This window comes from Chinchilla lanigera, unplaced genomic scaffold (assembly GCF_000276665.1).
Source record: "Chinchilla lanigera isolate Chin_1 unplaced genomic scaffold, ChiLan1.0 scaffold00136, whole genome shotgun sequence".
NCBI lineage: Eukaryota > Metazoa > Chordata > Mammalia > Rodentia > Chinchillidae > Chinchilla > Chinchilla lanigera.
This window is the reverse complement of record NW_004955537.1, coordinates 1,487,278-1,507,372: the sequence shown is the minus strand read 5'-3', so window position 1 is coordinate 1,507,372 and position 20,095 is coordinate 1,487,278. Positions and strand designations below refer to the sequence as shown.

At 46.0% G+C, this 20,095-nt stretch overlaps 1 protein-coding gene across 2 annotated transcripts in view; it reads left to right on the top strand.

Annotated features, from left to right (window-relative positions):
- The window catches only part of Hivep3 (human immunodeficiency virus type I enhancer binding protein 3), a 334,231-nt gene that overhangs the window by 82,142 nt on the left and 231,994 nt on the right, over positions 1–20,095 (top strand). The window lies entirely within an intron of this gene.

Sequence of the window (20,095 nt, the reverse complement as noted above, 5' to 3'; positions counted from 1 at the left end):
AGACTGGAGGATGGAGACCACATGATAAGGATGTGCTCTCAGCCACCAGCCTGCTGGGAGACAGCATCCTGTCCCCAGGGATGTCTTCACATCCAAATGGCCCTGCATCCTGAAGCCAGCATATCACATAGGCTGGAGGGACAGCTGACCCAAGTAGACATCCCAGTGAAGAATGATAAAATTAAACAGAGCAGCCTTCTAGAGACTAGGATGTGGACGGAGACCGCCCATGGCCCACTGCCAGCCTCCTCAGATTGTCCAGGGAGCCAACAGACTGGACACATGGTGGACACCCAACCTTCTGGTTCCTGTTCTGAGGACAGGGTGCAAACACAGCCCAAAAATAGTAAGGGTGAGGCCTAAGGACAATCTATTCATATTTTGGGAATATTAAACCCAGATAGAAGTGATCTGAGCCAGAGACAGAGAGAGACAGGGACAGAGAGATGACAGGGACAGAGAGACTGAGAGACACAGAAAGAGAGATCTGAATATTTCTGGGTATTTCTCTCTCCCTGATAATTAAACTGCTACCTCAGAGACTGGGGTTGTTGGAACCTGTCTCCAATACAGTAGTGCTAAGATGTGTAGCCTTTAAGATGTAAGTAGACTGTGAGGCCAGAACCCTCGTGAATGGGATTAGTGTCCTTATTAAGGAGGCCTAAGGGAGTCTGTACACCTCTGCCACCATGCGAGGACACACAGAAGACACCATCCATGAGGAACAGGCCCTCACCAAGCATCAGATCTGCTGGCACCTTGATCTCGGGCCTCCCAAGCTCCAGAACTATAAGAAATAAATTTCTATTCTTTATAAATCATCCAACGTCAGGTATTTTGTTACTGCAGCACAAATATACTAAGCAGAGATCTAAGCTGAAACTGTGATTCCCCTCTTTTGCCTCCTCCCAAAGAAGAAAAAGAACATGGCCCAAAACAGACAGATGAAATGCCAAAAGACAAAAAAAGAGCCCATGTTGCGAGAACATTTCTTCCAACATACAGAAAATAATTTTTTTAGTCAACTATTTTTATGATATTAAAGGAAATCGTGAGGAAATGGGCTTTATGAAATAGGAGAACAAGTGAGACGATAAAAGTTCCCTATGTTTTTATTCACTGTGCGTTTTCTTTGCTCGAGTCATATATCATTTCAGTGTAGTTACAAAATTGCATTAAGTTCTTGTCTATTAATTCTAATGTCTGTGTTATCTTTATGTTGGTCTCTGTTAACGGCCTTTCTCTTGGATCACATTTTTCTTTCTTTGTATTATCAAATAATTTTTGAACAAACATGTTGAGAATCCTGAACATTGCTAATGTCTTGTGGTAGAAACTTTGGATTCTTTTATACTCTTCTAACAATGTGTTGATTTTGTTTGCTTGCTGACTTGCTTTCTTGTTTTAGCAGGCAATTAACTTGGTCAGATTTTGAAAACTCAGTCTCTGGGGTAGCAGTTTAATTATCAATCTATTTCTTTGCTCTTAGAAAGATTTCTTAAAGTCTGATCTACATGTTCATGGTTCAGGGTCCAGGGATTTGGGTAGAAATTTACACAATGTTTAAGGCTATGTTGCTGGAATCTCACTTTTCTGCATTTATCCCTCACTTCCTGTTATCACCACTACTGGAGTTTTAGCCACCTTAAGGCGCTATAGCCTTCCACTAGTATAAAAGTTGCAAAAAATGGAGAGCTCATCCCATGACCTTTTCCGAAGTGTCAGCTGCCTGCCAGAGCCTACCTGCTTTGGGTTTTCACTCTCCAATGGCTTTAGGTTCCTATTTTTGTACATTTTATTTGTTTTTTGAATATATGATTGTTATCTGAAGGAGAATCAGTCCAACAGGAATTTATTCAGCTACGCCAGAAGTGAAGCCATTGCTTTTATATGTGGGTGTAGTGACTGGTGTGAAAAACTATCGGATGGGTTAAGCATTGGGTAAGTCACAGAAGAAAAATGTGTTACTAAACCCAAGGGGAGAACTGAGGAAATCACTGAATCAGGAAAAGTATATCACAAACAGATGAAAAAAGTCTAAAATATGTCTAGTGCAATTTCAAAAGGAAAGATGTAAGAGAAGGAGAAGAAACAACATATTAATAAACAGTGGCTGAGAAATTGAAGACATAGTTGCAGAATATTGAAGACAAAGAAGTACACCACAATAACAGAAGAGGAACATGATTGGATCGACACAAATATTACAGTAATAGTAGCCCAACTTCTACCATTCCTGTGGAATTATATCACTACTGCTGAGAGAAAATAGCTGTCAACATGTAATATTGTACCTAGCTAATCTATCTTTCAAGAATAAGGACAAAATTAAACATACTATGGAAGAAGGAAGTTGAAACAAGAAAGGAAAAAGAAAGAACAATAGTAGGCAAAACAATTGGAAAATATGTGAATAAATATAAATAAGTACTCCTTTTTAAAACAATATAATCATAAATTTGAGGCCATCAAACCAGGTAATACTGAACAATAATAGCTTTAATAGCTTTATAGCGAAAAGAGGACTTTTGACACACATTTTAAAGTTGTAGTAATATTAAGCAGAAGAATAGATATAGTTTCAGACTTTTGGGGCATCTAAAAATTAATTAAACATAAAGAGAAACATTAGAAAGTAAAGTTAATAATAGACTGCTAAAGTTTTCATGGAAGCACCGTGGTGTCCTGATATACTACTTTCAAAATGGGATGCTGGATCCAAAGGCCAAATTTACAAAGAAAATATTTAACACCCTGCTGTATGACTGCCAAATCTAGTATGTAAGAGGGATCTGGGTAAATACTTTGAAAAGGTCTTGTGAGGAGGAGTTTTGGAGAGGCACTGAAGTCCGGTCCCTAAGAGAAGTGCGAGAGGATGGTGGATTTCCGCATTCAGTGTAGTAGGTATGGAGTGAGGGTGGAAGAGGGAAACTTCAGTCAGACTAGAGAGACTGATTGGTTTCTCCACACGGCTCCTGCAGAGACCTCTGCTCTGACATTTGTATAGGTCCAAGGCACTAAAGTGGTCTTGGGCAGGGCAAACAAAGTAGAGGATTGCGTGCGGAAAGCACCTACATTCCCACTAGAGCAGGGCAAAGGATGCAGACTGTCTTCCAGGGAGAGGATGAAGAACATGCAGGCAGAGTCAGATGGGGCCATAATATAGCCATGTACCTCATAATAATGGGTCACGTATACCGCTGTGGCCCAGAAAGTTACGATGGAGCTGGAAAATTCCTATCATGTAGCAATTTTACTGTATCTTTTCTATGTTTTGGTTGTCTAGGGACTCAAGTATCAGTGCAGGACAACTGCCTACATTGTCCAGAGATTAACCTATGAAAGGTTTGTGGCCTAGGAGAAATGACTATGCCACTAGCCTAGGGTGAGGGGTGCTGCCTTTGGAGTTTTGGTAACTCTACATGGGATGTTTGCACAACCATGAAGTGGCCTAGTGATGCAATTCTCAGAAGATCTCCCTTTAAGCAGCAAGTGACAGTATTTAAGACCCTTCTAAAGGTACAGAGTGAAGCATGAGGCTCTCTGGGGCTGAGGGATGGGACGTTTGAGGGATGGACTGCAGTCTCCACCTTGCGGGATGTCTTAAACACCAGAGCTTGACCGGGTCTCTAGCACTGGTGTCAAGGTTCTGCCAGTCTATTGTCTTAGCTTCCCCTCCCTCTCAGGGGACTGAGCTCTGCTTACTAAACTTCAGCGCAAGAGGGTAAGGAGAAAGAAGCAGCTCGCCATGGCTTCTTTCCTTGACCCCTAAGTCCCTACCTGTCACAGACCTGCAACCTCTCTGGTTAGGGATGGGAAATGTCATACCTTGAAACTGAGGTTTAACTGCTCGTCCGTGCAGTAAATACTTACTGTGTGTCTACCTGGAGTAGGTATGGGTGGACACTATGCATTTAGCAATGAACAAAATACAATAAAAGGGCTTCCTTCATAGAGCTAACATTTTAATGAATTAATATCCAGTACTAGGCATTTTTAAATTGGTAACTTATGTTGTGATTTAAAGTGACCACGGGACCATTATCTAAAAGAGAGAGAAAACAAAAATTTGAGAATCAAGTAAATATAACTAGTTAAAACACTTGAATATAATGTATTTGTTTGCCAGCCACGCAGTACCAAAAAGGAAGCTGGTATTAACTAACTTTATTATCATTAGAGAATGACCTAACAAAGATCATTAGGGATAGAAAATGTGACCACGTGTTCTATTGTTCAAATGGAGACTCTTTTCAGAGTTAAAAAAGCTACTGTTAATAAAACCTAAGAAGGCAGCCTGTATTAGTATAGGAAGTGCTATTAATAAGATCTGAGAACAACCTGTAGTAACTAGGACTGGTGCACGCGAGATGACCTACTCAATATTTATGGAGGTTAAAAGGGTTCCACATAGTGACAATTGAATTTATGCAGCTATAACAATTCTGCACTTGTGTACACCTAATAATATAACTTCAAAATACATACAGTACAAGCTGGCAGAATAACAAGGAGAAATGGAGAGCTCTAGTAGCATAAAGGAGATTGAAACATAACTCTACAACTGACAGAGTAAACAGACAAAAATGATGATGGATATAGACTATTTTGACAACACATTTACAAGCTTGATCTAAATCAGAGAGGTGCAAAGTAGGACAAAGTTCGGCCCTCCATCTGTTTTTGTTAATAAAGTTTTATCAGAACACAGCCACATTGGTTTATTTAAGTGTGGATCATGGCTGCTTCGCTCTACCATGGTAGCACTGAGGACCTGTGGCAGAGGCTGTATAGCAGCAAAACTGGAAACATTCACCATCTGGCTCTTTCTAGACATTTGCTTCCCTTTAAATTAAAGCATTTATACAACACCCAGCCTATAATGTTAAAGAGTGTGTATTCTTTTCAGATGCACAGGAGCATCTGCAGAAATTGATCACATGGCAAATATCAATAATTTTAAAAATTCCCAAAATAGTATATGTCTCTAGCTACAAAAACTCTCTCTGTCTCTTTCTCCCTCTCTCACCCTTTTTCTCTCTCTCTCTCTCCCCCACTCTCTTTGATCACAACAAAGCAATTAACTCAAAAATAAATAAAAGGCAACTCATTCTCCATAATTAGAAACTTTGAAAAATCATAAATAATTAATGAATCAAAAAAGAAATCTTAATGGAAATTATGTATTTGAGGTGACTGGTAAGGAAAATGCTCTATTTCAAAACTAGTGGGAAGTGATGACAATAATTCTGAAAGGAAAATGTGCATCTGTAATGTATAGCTTTAGTATTTAAAAAGAAGAGACCATGGCCAAGAAGTGTGAAAAAGGAATGAAAGAGTAAATGTGAAGATTAGCAGGAAGTACTGCAGTTCAAGTTAATAAAATAGAAGCTAACGGGGCAATAGAAAAGAGCAACTAAATCAGAAGACAAAAGATAATTCTTTAGCAGGATAGACCAGGAGGAGAAAGAAAAAGACAGGAGGGCACGTGAGCACTACTGAGAAGCAGACCGCTGTGTGGTTACTCAGCAATGGTCTGGACCAAGCTGGGCGGTGGGCACAGTGGATCCTGTTAGTCCCTGACCATTTCTGCATGTTTGAAAACTTTCCACTGCAGCACCACACGAAGTAAAATCTGCAAAAGAATGTGGGCCCTGAGTTCAAACTGCCTGAGTGTGAATACCAGTTCTGTGGTTTATTACTGAGTGCCTTGGGGCCTGTTACTTACATTCTCTACCTGCTTCTGTTTCCTTTGTAAAATGCACATGACAAGGGCTTCTGGCCATCAGCCCCACACTTCGTCCTCCACCACCTGCTGGGAATCCAGGACAAGTTTTATTGCATCTAATTTTTAAGGCTTTCTCTAGAGTTAGGCTTGGCCCGAAGTCATTTAGTAGATCTCCCTCACCTTTCTGCAGGAATATGTAAGCTATCTGGGAGACCTTAAGACTCCATCTGTGAGGAAGTAGAGGGGCTTCCAGGGAGGGTGTTGGGGAAGGGACAGAGCTGAGAAAACAGGGAATGGAACCTGGATTTATTAATTCCCCGGTGCATCAGCTAATGCACTAGATGTGAAACCTATTTCCTCCCGTAGGAGGTAATAATAATGTTCTTTGCCACCAACTGTGTTTACTTCCACTCAGTATTACATGTCAAATGTCTCCAAGCCTTGAACACCCAGTTCATCGCTTTATAATGATAGCAGAGTCTTCCCACGGCGTACCAAACCCCGCCAGAAACTCTCCTGTCTTTCCTCCACCCTGTAGCCCTTAGGTGGCCTCCAACTCCCAGCAATGAGAAGCAATGCACATCGCTTCGTAAATGTCTTCTTCAGAGCCCCATGGACGTTTCTCTGGGATCTATACCTGGGAGTGAATTCTTGGGGTCACCTCTACACAAAAAAAGCTTACTTAAACTGTGTACTTCCAGGTTGTTTTGCAGAAGGGCTGCGCCAACAGGGCGTGAAGGTTCCTTTTTCCCTGTTTACTCACCAGCATAGGCATGATCAATATTTACCATGTGAGACTTTAATAGGGCTCATGTGTTTATTCTGACATTTTTTTCTACTTACTAGTAAATTTGGAGATCTCATAATACACTGTTGCCTGTTTGGCTTTCCTCTTCCACACTTTGCCAGTTCATATGCTTGACCACTTTTCTACCATTTGATGGTTCTTTTCTGCTTGGTTCCCAGAACTTACTTTTGTATTCTAGACTTGACCTTGTGTGGTGTTCAGACACCACAGTTACCTTCTCCCGGTCTTGGTGTGGATGTGACATTGCTGTTTTCCTTCGTTGGACAGTAAATGGTTACTGTCCTAATGGTTACTCAGCTCAGGAGCACAGAATTAGGACTGGGACCCAGGTCAGTCTCTCCCGAAGGTTTATGCTTTTTCTACAGTACTTCCTGCTTCTCCAAAGAGAGCAGCTCTCACCCTCTGTTGAGGCAGCATTTGGGTTTGGGGGAAGGAAGATAGTAGAGCGTCCCTCGTAACTGTATGAGGCGGTCACCTGCGGGTGCCACAGAAGCTATGTTGATGTTTAAAGGATGAGAATTTGCAAGCTTTAAATGCCTTTTCTGGGACGGATGGAAGCTCTTGCTTTGCTTTGCCCATCTTAGCGTGGGGTAACCATCACTTTTCTTGTTCCAATTATCAGGTACTAAGCAGAGGTCTAACTGGAGCATTGAACCGCAGGTCCTCTCTGTGACCTGGGATCCCACTGACAACCCTAGCTAAATATGCAAAGCCCTCCCGGCCTGCCTGGCTCGCTGCTCAGCCTTGACATCCAGCAGGCAGCGTCCTCATTTCCACAGCATCCGGTGTAAGGAGCCTCAGGTAATTCACCTCTGACTCACTTCCAGTCCGGGTTTGCCAAGTCCTGCTCCATCCCTGATCCAGCCTTCCCTCCCTGCTGTTCCAGGCTGCTGAGCAGTTTCTCTGATCCAGCTTGCCCTCTGCCAGAACACCACTTTCTTCCGCCCTAAATGATTGTCCCTCTCATGTTTCTATGACCTTTGTCCTGACCTGGCAACTGTTACATAACCACTCCTCATGGCTCAAAACATGGTCTGAGGTTTGGTTGTGGGTCTCAGCTTTGCCCCTCATCAGTTTGGTGGAAAATCTCTCTCTGCCAGCGGTGGGCCAGGGACAAGCACTTGACAACTGTCAGCTCTGTGTTACATGCTGTGATGGGCACAGCAATTCTCCACCAAATGACTGCCTGCCCTCTGCTGGCTCGCAGTGGAGTGGGGGCAGATACATGGTCCATCAGAAGCACATGGTCGATGAACGTGGTAAAAGAAAGAGATGAGCTTAGAGGTGATTGACTTGGCCTAAACGAGGACAGAGATGCCAGGACAGCTTCTTAGAGGAGCTGGTGCTTGAGCCAAGTCTGGAATGGAGGGCTGAATCTTCCTGGTGGCCCGTGCCGGGGGCGGCAGAATGGGGCAAAAGGAAGGAGTGGGGAATGCAATTTCCACGCAGCTTTCTCTTGGGCCTCTAAAGAGAACCATGCATGAAAACACATACTGGGAATTGCTAACAAGGGTTGTAGGGAGGGATGCTATTAGTTGTTATTTGATAAATACTTGCTTTCTGTGTTTGACTTAAAGTAGACTAAACCCCTGAGCTTCTTGTCTTGTCCGTTGGGCAGCCTAGTCTGTGACTGCTCCCCGGACCCACCTCAATTATACCAGGTGTAAAGGGACCTATGACTGCTTCCTGTTGGGTGTTGCCGTTACTTCTTCTCTTTGTATGTGCTGAGCATCCTGTCAGAGCTTCCTGGAGGCTGGTGTGCACAGCCAGACTGACTCGGGTTCAAAAGCCTGCCCTGCCACTGCCTGCTCACTTATCCCTGGTTCACTGGAGACGCTCTTCACCTGGGCATTCATTCCAGGAGCCAGCAGGTGACGGACTGCATGCATGGTGTGCGGGTTTAGTGGCCTAGTTCTGAAGGCAGTCGTATGTCTAAGCATTGTGGGCATGTTGCACGTGTGATAGAATAAAACCTAAACCCCCTCCCAGAACCCATGTCGCCCCCTCATCTCCCGCTGCCCTCCTCTGAACTCTCTAAGTCCCAGAAACACTGGCCACGACACTGCCGTTTCCACTCCAGGGGCATGGACTTGTTCTCCGCTTAGAACTTTCTTCCCCCGCATCTGTACATAGCTACTGTCTTCTCAGGTAACCATTACCAAGTATCAGTTCAAATTTCACTTCCTGTTACCTCGCAAGTCATCTTGCTTCATTTTCTCTATATAACTTTTTACCTGAAATCATCTTATTTACCTGTGTACTTTGTTTATTGTCTGTCTTCTCTGCTATAACATAATTTCTACCTTAGCAGGTACCTTATCTCTCCTGCTCGCTGCTGAATCCCCAAACCCAGAACAGTGCTATGTATGCATTAGACACTCAATACATGTCTTTAAGGAAAAAAATGCAATGGACAATTGTACAAGTAGATTTATTTGAAGAAATAATTTTAGGAAAATGAAGCAACTCCTTGTTTGAAAATTGGAAACAACTTCTTCAGAACCTATGAATATGCACAATAAAGATTTTGTGGGGAACAGATGGGGAACAGTGATGAAGGAATAATAAGTGGAAGATGCATGTGCTAAGGATTGAGCTGAGCGTATTTTGAGCCAACTCTTAATTCTAAATAGAGTTGGAGAAAGGGTTTCACTCATGTCCTGTACGCTTCCTGGCTGTAATCTGATGGGAGCCACTGGCCTTGGAGAAGACCTGAGTTCAAGTTCTGGCTCTGTGTCTTCCTCACATGTGACTTTGGGCAGTTTCCTCAACCTGCTTGGATTTACATTTCCTCATCTGTGAAATGGGGGCACACTGCCTACCCCGGTGGTTGTGAGGACAAACGGAGATGGTTGGTATAGTATGCATGGTACAGGACAGGGACATGGCAGGAACTGTCACCACATAGTCATGCTTTCATGCAGCTCTGAGCTCCGGCCTTGGCAGTGTGAGCACAGAGGTCCTGTCAGATAAATGTCTGCTGAGTGCTGGCAAGGGACGCTCATTCTTCTTCAGCCTCTGTGGTCAGAGCCAGCTTTCCACAGCCTCACAGACATGATGGACTGGAGCTCGAATTTCATCCATAGCCAGAAGAAGGAAAAAAAAGTGCCGTCTCCTTGGCTGTCCTTATTCAGCATCTTCTGGGGATTTCCCTCAGGCAGCAGAATTAACAGTGCTCAAGGTCAAGAACTTCAAGAAAGGGAGCCCCCACGACGGGAGGGTGGAGTGTGTGGGAGTGGGAAGAGCCGAGGTTTAGAAAGGGCACCACGTGGGCAGCTCTGGGTGGTTGCAGGTGGGTACTGGGACCCCAGGTGACAGGGCCATGCTGAAAGGCCAGAGAGGAAAAGGCTGCTCCGTGACAAATGTCATGTGGTTCTGTGGAGCAGCCATTGTCATGGGTCCTTCAAGCACCTGCTTCCTGGCTGTGAAGACCCCATGTTTAGGAACTGTATCTTTGCTGTCACATTAAAGAGGAAGGGTTTTGTGCATGAATAAGGGAGGGGACTCCTCAGCTTTGCTACTTTAATGGTCTCGCAGGCATTCTGCTTATTTACTGGGCATAACAGAGCACTGCCTCTTCCTATTTGATGGCTTTGTGACTCTAAGGCTTCTACTTTTGTCCAAAAGCTATATACATATTTGACCCTCCGTATCTGAGGGCTCTGCACCTGCAGATTCAACCATGGGTTGAAAATATTTAGGAAAACAGTTGCGACTTTACTAAATGTGTGCTAACTGGTTTTTTTCTTCATCATTATTCCCTAAATAACACAGGGATGTATTGTTGTTATAAATGCAAACTACTGCGTAGCATTTATACTGAACTAGGTACTATACATAATCGAGAGATGATTTACGATATGCAGAAGTCTGTGCATGTTTCACACAAATGTTACACTATTTTACGTAATAGACTTGAGCAGTCTCAGATATGGTGTCAGGGAGGGGAGTCCTAGAACCGATCCCCCGATGACACCAAGGGATGACCGTATTCCCTATAGCTGGCAGCCAAGAGGAGATTTCAATGCCGGTCCATTTGCCATGGTCCTGGGGAGAGAAATCGCACTCCTGATAGTACAAAGAGAACGCATGGGCTCATGCGCTCTCAGGCACCCTCCATGTCTGTGGGTCTTGCTTAGAGGGTTTGGGAAGAGGGCCAACTGGCAGAAGTTGCCTGGAAGGTGTGTGAGTCACTGTTTTGCAGCTACCATGCTGCTTCAGCTTCCGTATAACCAAAAGTACAGCGGGTGTTTGATGCGTAGTGGCGTCCCCTATCGGCCAAATGGAGAGAGTGCTGACTGGGGCTGTATGACTAGATTCAAGAACTTTTCAATTTCTTACAGGCCATGGAACCTGGAACCTAATTAGAGTACTGTACTTATCACTAAAATGAAGGCGTTGGACCAGGGCCAGAGACAATTGAGACCCTGCTTGCTCTAAGAGTCTTAGAGGCGCCAGTGCACAGGTACCCAGGGCCAGAAAGCTGCTTGGCTCTGGGCCCTGCAAGGAGGACTGCCCCCTATCCCACAAGGGTGTGTTTGCAACGAGGCTCCCACTTAACTCTCCAGAGTGCGACTTTAAGGGAGTGGCTGTTCCTGTTGTACAGATGGAGAACTGTTTGGGCAGCAGGTCTCCGCCCACTGGCCGGTCTGAGCAACCTCAGGTTCCCTCACCAGTCTTGGTATTTGCTAATTTCTCTTTCTGGACAAACTTGTCACTTTCACTCTGAAAATGAGGTGTCCGGATGGAAATAGTGCAGATGTGGCCCACCTGTTAGAGAGTCATGCAAGACAGTGGCTGAGCTCCTTCTAGATTCAGACATCTCTTTAGCTGGTCCCCTCTGACTTACTTCAGATCCATGGCTGCTTATTAAACAGCTGTCCATTGCCCCCGGACGGAGTCTTGTGTTTGTGTGTCTGGTGACAAAGGCCCCATCTGACAGGAAGGACCGCCTCTGGCGCCCCCTGCAGGACAGATCTCGCAGCCTTTCTTTCAGCCCTGTGAGCAGCTGTGTGGATAATAAGGTAGCAGATAATTTAATGATCTGTGTTGTTTTATTAATTGAAATATGACGTGGGGGTTCTCTGTGCCTTTGTAAGAACAGTTTCACTGGGTGTCCACCTGTCTTCTTAAGCCTGTGCCTGTGTGACACAATACTTTTTGATTCAGACACTTGAGGTCTCCCTGGGCCTCTACATAAGCATCATTAAAGTAAGCCAATACTTCCAATTCTAAATTATATGACTGTTTGGGAGTTAGGTAATGATTCATCTTTACGTTTATGATAACTACTATTTTTGTGAGTTTGCCCCCTAAGAAGTTACTATAGTACAAACAAATAAACAAAAACTCAACCATTGCTTTGCTTTTTACCTCCTGGTTCCTATTGCTCACCTCCTGGAATTTTGCGGCGCTCTCCTCAGCTCAGCACAACAGTGAAAGGCTATTCCTCTAGAGGGGTTCGGTCCCATGTATGCTGTCGGCGCATCCCTGCCCCAGGGGGGCCACCCAGGGTATCACAGCAAAAAGGACAAGGTCAGCATTTGCCTTACAGGCTTGATGATTAATAAGAAGACAGAGGCATACAACATGCTAAGAACAGTGCAAAGCAGCGTTCAAAAGAACCGCTCATTGTTCTTATATTTCTGTGGGGTGAGGTGACAAGTATAACCAAGTCACAAACTCTCTAGAAAATACCACAAACAAACAAGAAAACAGAAGATATGGGTCCAGCACTGTGGAAGATCCACAGAGGCCACTGGGCCCACCATCATGGGGACTGGCCGGTGGAACAGAGAATAGGAGAAGCCAAGGGCTTAAGAGAAGGAGTTGCAGCCGGGAGGTTAGTCATTATCTGTCCACTATGCAGTGGCCCCTAAGGGAAGGCCCCAGCGAGCCAGAACCTGCGGCACAGAAAGACTCAGACAAGTAGGAAAGACAAGCAGGTCTATAAACAACCACAGTGCCCTGTAAGGGCTGGAAAGGGTCAATGTAGATGTCTGGAGTTGAACAAAAGGGGTTGGGAAGGACACAAGGTCAGAATATAGGACAGGCAAGATTCAAGGGTGTGAGGACCCGGTGATACCAAAAGCTTCAGGGCCACTGTAGGCCAATTCGTGACCCACATGCTGCACCAGCCAGCTGTAGTCTCAAAAGACCCACACTACCCTTGAGGATGAAAAGTAACAAGAATGTTTCTCTTTTAGCTGTGATACAAATAGTACAACAATGAAGCCAAATTTATTTTAAATTGATTCATTTTTAAAGACTGTAGCTGGAGAGACATATATAAACTCGGAATAGCTCCTTTTCACCGTGGTACTGTTTTTAGGGGCCCAGCCAGGAATGAGGGTCAGTACCTTGGAGAGCTCCGTGGGGTTCCAGATTGCAGACTGCGGAGGCTGCTCAGCGTGAGGCAGAACCTGCTGCTGCCAGTCCCACCCTGGTGGCCGAGAGTTGTAAAGGCTGCTGCTTCTCCTGTTGGGCAGAGGTGCTGAGGAGGGCGCTGGCAGACAGGGAGCAAGGGGCCCAGGGTGGACATCTGGTATCTGGCCTTTCTCTGGATGTGTCTTCCCCTTGCCTAGCAGAAATCATTGTCTCAATCCTGGAGTCACCTGCAGGCCCTGTTGCTAAGGTGCTTGTGGGCTTTTGCTTTTTCGTGCATGCTTGATAGCACCACATTTCTGGAAGAGGCTACTTAGCTGGGGCCTTAGCTGTTGGCCTTGTGCATGGCTGGCAGACTGTCTGTGAACCATAGGGTGAGGCCAGGCTTCAGCACATTTGCAGTTAGCTTTTGGCCCTGAACACTGGAGCCTGATTAAGTTAAATGTAAAACCTGGCTGACTGCACCTTGGGGAGATGCACCCACATGCATCTGGTCCGTGCATGTGCGCTGTTCTTTTTCACCAGATGAGCATATTGTTCGGATATTTCTCTTCTGAAATAAGGCATTTAAAAATAATTTATAGGCTCAGGAAAGTCCCCAGCCAGGTGTGGACTCTGGTGAGACGGTGATGTCAGCATAGTTTATCTTCAGGGTCCCTCTACTTCCTCTTTGTCTTCCATCTCAGTCTATCTCCCTTTTACTTATTCCCTGTGTGTGTGTGTGTGTGTGTGTGTGTGTGTGTGTGTGTGTTTCAGTAATTGAACTCAGGACCTCACACACAATAGACAAATGGTCTACCACTGAGCTACTGCCCTCAGCCCCAGCCCTCCCTATGTGTTTATTCAACATCTTTTTCTTCTTCTTTTTTTGTGTAGACCCAGGTTATACACCCATGGTTAACTAACAACAATGTGCTGTAGATTTTCCAGGATATTTTTTATTATAAGGACATTTTTTCTGCTCATTAAAAGTGATTTGTTAGATGTATGAATAAATGTGATTTGATTTTATACTTTTATAAAGCAAAAATTAATAAATCAGGAAGATAACCATCGGTCAAACCATGTTAGACTTTTACATGTAGGAAAGATGGCCACCAGGTATCTAAGACAGAGACAACAGATAATTTGCATCTTCTGGGCCAGTTCAGCCCACTGGAGGAATAATGTGTATTGAGATGGAGCCTGGAGTCCATCACTATTGATTAGTGATATCTGCTGTAAGCACCATATGACAAGGAGTGGTGTGTGAACTGTGTCTTTGGCACCAGCCATTTTTCTTTCCAGGTATCCTTTCTTTCCTGCTATCCTCAAGCTTTCTCAAGTTTCTCTTGTTAGTGTGGAAATATGTCTGAACTTTCAGTTGATGAAGGGTATTACCCATGTGGTTACCTTCCTGAGCCTTCAGGGGTAGCAGGAGAAGGGAATACTTGAGACTTCTCAGGACTTCCTGCGCAACATACCTCCAGCTCTCTGCTGAACCCCAAGCTGGCTTTCTTAACTTGAGACCACCTAGTTTAATGGGAAGAGCCTGGTGCTTGGATGTAGAGGAGTCCGGCTAAAACATCTGAACCTTCCAAGTACAGCTGAGTAACCCCGGGAGGGTCAACTGACTTTTCTGATCTTCAGTTTATTCGTCTGCAAAATGGAAGTATAATACATACCTCTCAGGTTTATTATAAGAATTAAGTCACGCAATGCATTTAAAGCATCTGTTGGAGTACTTGGCACAGAGCAGGTGTGCCATATGCAGGAGCCTATGTAACAGCAAACAGTAAGGCCTGTGGCCTCAGCACTTGCTCCAGATTACCTACTTGAGTAAACCTGTCTTAAGTCATGCATGTCGCTTGTAATTTGGGCAATAATTCCATCCCATTTCTATCCCCAAATCTGAAAAATAAATAAAGGAAGTGACCTTTACTAAGTGATTTGGAATTTCACTGGAAGGTTCCATAATTGCTAGTTAACAGCCCCCGGGAAACCAGCTCTTGTGCAGTAATTGGAGGTGTGCAGGTCAGGACATTTAATTATGGCCTGGCTGCCTGGAATAGAAACCTGGCCGCCATGACAACACCTTTCCACATCTGCCTGATTAAGTCAACAAATTGTTGGTTCCCAGCCCAGCCCGGACTGTGACAGGGCTTCCTCCCCACTGGAGTCTGCCAGTCAGTCATGATGTGCCTGTCAAGTTCCTTTACAAAGCCTAGGCTGAGAGGACACACAGAAGGAGGACACGGGCCCTGCTTGGGAGGTGCCTGCAGCCCCGGAGAGTGGGAGCCTGGGGAAGCTGGACTTGTTAGGGAAGAGCGAAAGCAGTCTGTGGTGTGGGAGGAAGCAGCAGCACGGTCAGAGGCTCCCTACCGCCTGCCTGCCAAGGTTCAAGTCCAGCCCCACCTTGTGCAGGTTAACTGATCTCTTTTGCCCTAGTTCTCCATCACTAAAGCAAGAATAAACAGTACCCTCTATATCTAAATGTTCTGTATCCAGATTCAATCAAACACAGTTGACAATACGGGGGTAGGGGGGGACTACATGTGTAAAGAACATATGCGGACTTTTTTCTTGTATTCGCTAGACAATACTGTATAAGAGCTATTATTTACACAGGTGTACATCATACCCGGTATATGAGAAATCTGGAGGTACTTTAAAGTATATAAGGTGATGTGCCTAGGTTATACCATTTTATATAAGGGACTTGAGCACCTGTAAATTTTCGTGTCCGTGGGGGTCCTGGAACCAACTTCCTGTGATTACTGAGGGAGGACTCTTCCTACCTTGGGGGCTGCTGTGAGGGTTCAATGAAGTAAAGTCTTCAAGCACTTAGGAGAATTTCCAGCACACAATGAATGCCCCTAAGTGTTTGGTGACATGCTTGGGGGTATGACTGATTACCTGGAAACAACAGCAGTGCCGAGGTGGGAGTTATGAGGAAGACAGCGGAGACCTCCGGGCGCCTCATTCACAGCTTCACTCTTGGTGGAAGCCTCCTGATGCTGCCCTGCTTCCCTGCTGCCACTGCCAGCACCTTGGTGCCTTTGGTCCTGTTCTCTGACCTCTTGACCTCCTGACTTAGTCCCACACATTCCCCATTCACACTCAGGCCAAACATCACACCTAGCATGAAGTCCTGCCTGCCTACCTCCTTCCCCAGACAGACTTTATCGGCCCTTCGGCCCTTCTCGAGCACTTTTTGCCTGACAGTATCAGCCACTTCCATACTGTGCTACAGTTATTTGCTTTCTTGTATGGTTCTATTGTCAGCGGTGCTGGAGCCAGGTAGACCCAGGTGTGCATTCTGGTGCACAACTTAGCCCAGGTGAGACCTCAAGGACATGGATGGCCTCCCCTTTCTGCCCTCACCTTTGCACCTGGGAGCAGCCGCCTGCTAGGATTGTGCAGGCACTGTGTGTCTGGCCCATAATCATGTCTCCACGAAGGCGGCTTTCTTCCCTCGCTCCGTATTTCCCTACTTTTCTCCCAGTACGTGGCCCACGCATAGCACTGCAGAGTTACACGTGCTAGTTCCTGACTTCCTTTCCTTTCTTCCCTCCTTTGGGTCCCCTTGTTGCACCACAAGGCCTAACGCATGGTGGAATTGATGTGAATGCGTTTCTCTGCCCCTCCTCTCTCAGCGCCATGATCTTGTCCAGGTGGCCCAGCTGCAGGGCCCAGCTACCGAGACGAGGCCGGCCCACTGGCAGGGCTGAGGGTTCCAGATGCTGGGAGCCATGCTCTTGGCTACATGTGCTGCTCTTTGATTGTAAAACATATCAGTGGGCGCTACAGCAGTCCCCCCCTTTTCTAGTTTCCATTTCTGTTACCCAGATTGCAACTGTGGTTTAAAATTTTAAGTGGAAAATTCCAGAAATAAACAACTAAGTCGTACATGGCCCACCATTCAGAGTAGGGTGATGCAATCTCTCACCATCCTGCTCTGTCGTGCCTGAGAGATGGCTCATCCCTTTGTCCACCATATCCCCGTCACCCAGCAGCCATCTGGATTACAGACCAACTGTTGTTTTGTTGCTGGTGTTTGGGTTAACTCTTATTTTAGTTAATAATGGTCCCAGACACCCAAGTCATGTGGGAGAGGGAGCACCAGGACATGAGACATGGGACATGTGGTGATGCTGCAGAGCATACAGGACAAAGCGGAATACATACAGGGATTAGTACTTTGCAGCTTCAGGCATCCCTTGGGGATCTCTGAACATGTCTCCTGTGAACGAGGATGTCTCTTATGCACCCCATGCACACACCAGAGCATGGAGAGTGCTGGAGATTAAGATGGGGAAGTGAGTTGGGGTGGAGTGGGGTGGAAGAAGAGAGGAGATGAAGCCCAGCCGCCCTCGTCACTCACACATTGACCAGTGACCTAACAATGACCCACCCTGTGGCCCTGAGGGACGCAGCAGTGTGTAGGTATGGGGTGTCGGTGAGAGTGCACGGGATGCGTATGTCACACTGTGAGTCTGGTGGAGTTGACCTTTGCGGGGGAAGCAGAAGTGTTGAGCCGGGAGCCCCCATTCCACAGAGTCCTTGCAGGCGGTCCTGCTGGCTTCATCATCCCACCATAGAGGGAGCACAGAGCTGTCCCTCCTGCCCTGCTCTTAGTCATAGTAGTGCTGTGACCGAAGCCACATTCACTGGCCCCGAGCCCGCACCAGGTGGGGACACCTGCTTCCTATCCTAGAGGCAGATGGAATGACTCAGGCCCCCACCCCCGTTCTTATACAGGGAAACTGAAGCCCGTGAAGAAGTGATTTGCCCGAGTTCCCAAAGAGTGTGAATGGCACAGAGGGCTTTGGTCCCAAGTCTGTGGTCCCCAAGGGAGCCAACCCCTAGGACATGCACTCAGAGAGGGGATCAGCCTGTGCTCCTGCAACCTTCAGGAAGGGAGGCTGAGGCCCAGTCCTGGGGACCTTATCATGGAGGGACAAGGACAAAGAGAATAGAGGCAGGAGGTGCTCCCTGGGCACCAGGCAGCACCCCTCTGGTCACATGATTCGTTCGATCTGGGGTTATAGATGATAGCCAGGAGTGACACACACATTACAAGGTCTAAAGCGGCCTAAGAGCATGATGACTCAGACCCTGGAGAGAGGGGCTGCCCACAGCATGGGAGCTGCTCTGGGAGGGGTGTCTGGGCAGCCCCTCCCTTCCCTTCCACACCTGTCTTACACCAGCTCCTCGCCTCTCAGCTCTGACTTTTGCCTGGGGCGTGGTGATTTATCCAACATGCCCCTTGTGTCAGCTGCAGCCTCACTAGGCCCCTAGGAGGCGGCATTGTTGTTACCTTTCATTGTTGTTACTTTTCAGTTACAGTAGAAAACTGAGCCTGAGAGGGTTAGTTAGGTTGCTTGCCTTAGGTTGTTCGGACACAGACCTAGACAACCCTCTCAGTTGTTTCTGCCTTCCTTGTTCCCTGGATATAACTGGTATATATTCAGGGGGCATTTTAAGTTAAATGCATCAGACCAATTAGGTTCCCAAGTGGGACATTAAATATTTAAAATCCTTTCATGTAGTTTAATTATCTAGACACTCTAGGGCTGGGGGAAAGATTGGCCTCACAGTCCACACTTGCTCACTAGGAAACTTGGCTCTGTTTTCTTCTGGAAGCTTCTTGCAAAATTAGCTTTTGCCTTCTGGTTATATTTTATGCTGTAACCACTTCCCAGAGTTTAAAAAAGTGTGTGTGTGTGTGTGTGTGTGTGTGTGTGTGGTGGCGGGGGGCAAGCATGGGGTGCTCTAAAAAAGTCCAGCATGTGACTTGGGAGTGGACTGTAGCTCAGTGATGGAGCTTGTCAATAGCATGGTGGGGTCCTGGACTCAATTCTCTGCATTCCCTCTAAAAAATGATGTGCTTTAAGTTCTCAGATCTGTTGACCCAGTCTTTTGGAGGGTAACTGTGAGAGTTCCACAGTTAAATTCATCTGCATTTCTCTGGACGGTTGTAGAGAATGGATTTTTGTGAATTAAGCCATGTTTTAAATGCCGTAAGTGGTGAAGATGAATTAGACATTCATAGTGAATTATTTGATGACCTAAGAAAACCCAATTTCCCTCCCTCTTTCTCCTTTCTCTCTTTCATGTAGAAGCTCTTTTTTTCATGTTTCGTGACCACAAGATGAGCCCAAGCCGAGTTGGGGGACCAGAGCTCTGTGCCAGGTCTGCCCCCCTATAGTAAACAACCTTGCATGAGCACCTCACATTTCTGAGCCTGTCTTGTTATCCTGGCCCAGAAGCTCATCTGGATGAGATAAGGCGATGTGTGAGGAGCTGTGGGTGTGTGGCAGAGGTGACCAAGTGGGGCTGTCAGGTTTCACCCCAGAACTTTTTGTGTGATGGTAGAGATCTGGGGAAACAGAAAAGTCATCCCACGAGGTACAAGCAGGGGCTGTGGGACCACTGGGGAGGAACCTACCTTTGTAGAGAAATCACAGGTGGGACCATTTGAAGTGGCCTTTACAGAGTAACTGGCGTTGTTTGGTCATTTGTCATTTGGTCATATACTTCATGTTATTCCAAAGAAAGATTTGTAGAAGTACACAGATACTCTACCTGAAGGTAAAAGAAAGTTAGTGAGGAAAGCAGGCACATAGAAAATAAGGAAAGAAACTAAAATAAAGCCATGAGCAGGTTAGAATCTAAACCCACTGGAAGTGATTGATAAATTTGGCTGTAAATTTGTCTTAGCGATGAAAACAAGGAGGGAACATAATCAGTAGGCAGCTCTTAGTCAAGGAGTCCACAGGATACAAAGGCATCAAGGGCTCTGGATGTGCAGTCCTCCCTCGGGCTAAGACCTGACACATTTTCCCCACATCCCTTCAGCAGGGAACTGTGTGGTATTGTCCTTGACAACGCTGCTGCAGTGATCCTGTCCCCCCAGCATGTGTCAGGGACGTGACCTTGGCCGAGAGAACAGCATGACCCCAGCTCCATGCCTTGTTCAGGGGTCCTGTGCAGGGTCTGCTCGGGCCTGTTCCAGAATGACCTTGGATGTTGTGACCCAGGAGGTCTGTAGGTACCTGTTGAAGCAGTTTGGAAGGGAACAGCACTGTACAAGAAGAGGGCCACAGGAAATGCAATGCTGAGTGTGGGAGACTCATTCTGCAGATGAACCAGGACCAGCCCCGTTTAGAGTTGGGACAAGACAGGGGTCAGGG